General features: G+C 35.9%; 1 non-coding gene across 1 annotated transcript; it reads left to right on the forward strand.

Annotated features, from left to right (window-relative positions):
- The first annotated feature begins 758 nt into the window (after positions 1-758).
- Positions 759-832, forward strand: TRNAT-UGU (transfer RNA threonine (anticodon UGU)). Its single transcript has one exon. It is a non-coding gene; the product is annotated as a tRNA-Thr (tRNA).
- The last annotated feature ends 383 nt before the right edge of the window (positions 833-1,215 follow it).

Raw genomic sequence — 1,215 nt, forward strand, 5'->3', positions numbered from 1 at the left:
ACTTGAAATTATTGATTAGTGATTAAATCCTACCTGGCTTCACTGTCCTCCTCATCAGCTTGTGGTGTTGTGGCTTAGTTGGTTATAGCAGCTTGTCTTGTCAAATAATGTCCTTTTAAATAATGCTCTTCAAAAATTTCTTGGTTTCTCAATTGCCAAGACTGAGAGCGACATCTTATTCCATGATTATGCTTTGCAAGGAATACTACACAAGCTTAATGTTGTTTTGCTCAGTTAACCACTTGAAATTATTGATTAGTGATTAAATCCTACCTGGCTTCACTGTCCTCCTCATCAGCTCTTGGTTCTGTGGCTTAGTTGGTTATAGCAGCTTGTCATGTAAACAGGAGATTCTGAGTTCAAATCTCAGCACTGCCTTCTTTTCCGAGTAAAGCTTTTAAAGCTGAAAATGTTTACTTCAATTGTGTACAACATCGATCTCTACGACAGCGCAATAGTGGGATTAAGATTCTGCTATAAGTGCTAAAAAGGAAGAAAGATGGGATGAAGCTTGAAAAAAGTTACAGCAGTGTTTTTTTTTTACTATTCTACAAATTTGTCATTGTCCTTTTAAATAATGCTCTTCAAAAATTACTTGGTTTCTCAAGTGCCAAGACTGAGAGTGACATGTTATTCCATGATTATGCTTTGCATGGAATACTACTCAAGCTTAATGTTGTTTTGCTCAGTTAACCACTTGAAATTTTTAATTAGCGATTAAATACTCACTGGCTTTCCTATCCTCCTCATCAGCTTGTGGTGCTGTGGCTTAGTTGGTTAAAGCACCTGTCTTGTAAACAGGAGATTCTGAGTTCAAATCTCAGCAGTGCGATCTGTTCCAAATAAAGCTTTTAAACATCAAAATGTTGACTTCGATTGTGTACAACATCGATCTTTACGATAGTGCAATAGTGGGATTAAGAATCTGCTCTAAGTGCTAAAAAGGAAGAAAGATGGGATGAAGCTTTAAAAAAGTTACAGCAGTGTTTTTTTTTTACTATTCTACAAATTTGTCATTTTCCTTTTAAATAATGCTCTTCAAAAATTGCTTGGTTTCTCAATTGCCAAGACTGAGAGTGACATCTTATTCCATGATTATGCTTTGCATGGAATAGTACTCAAGCTTAATGTTGCTTTGCTCAGCTAATCACTTGAAATTATTAATTAGTAACTAAATCCTTCATGGCTTTCCTGTCCCCTTCATCAGAGTGTGGT

This window comes from Phyllobates terribilis, unplaced genomic scaffold (genome assembly GCF_046119375.1).
Source record: "Phyllobates terribilis strain yellow unplaced genomic scaffold, ASM4611937v1 Scaffold_9__5_contigs__length_417890890, whole genome shotgun sequence".
In the NCBI taxonomy this organism is placed as follows: domain Eukaryota; kingdom Metazoa; phylum Chordata; class Amphibia; order Anura; family Dendrobatidae; genus Phyllobates; species Phyllobates terribilis.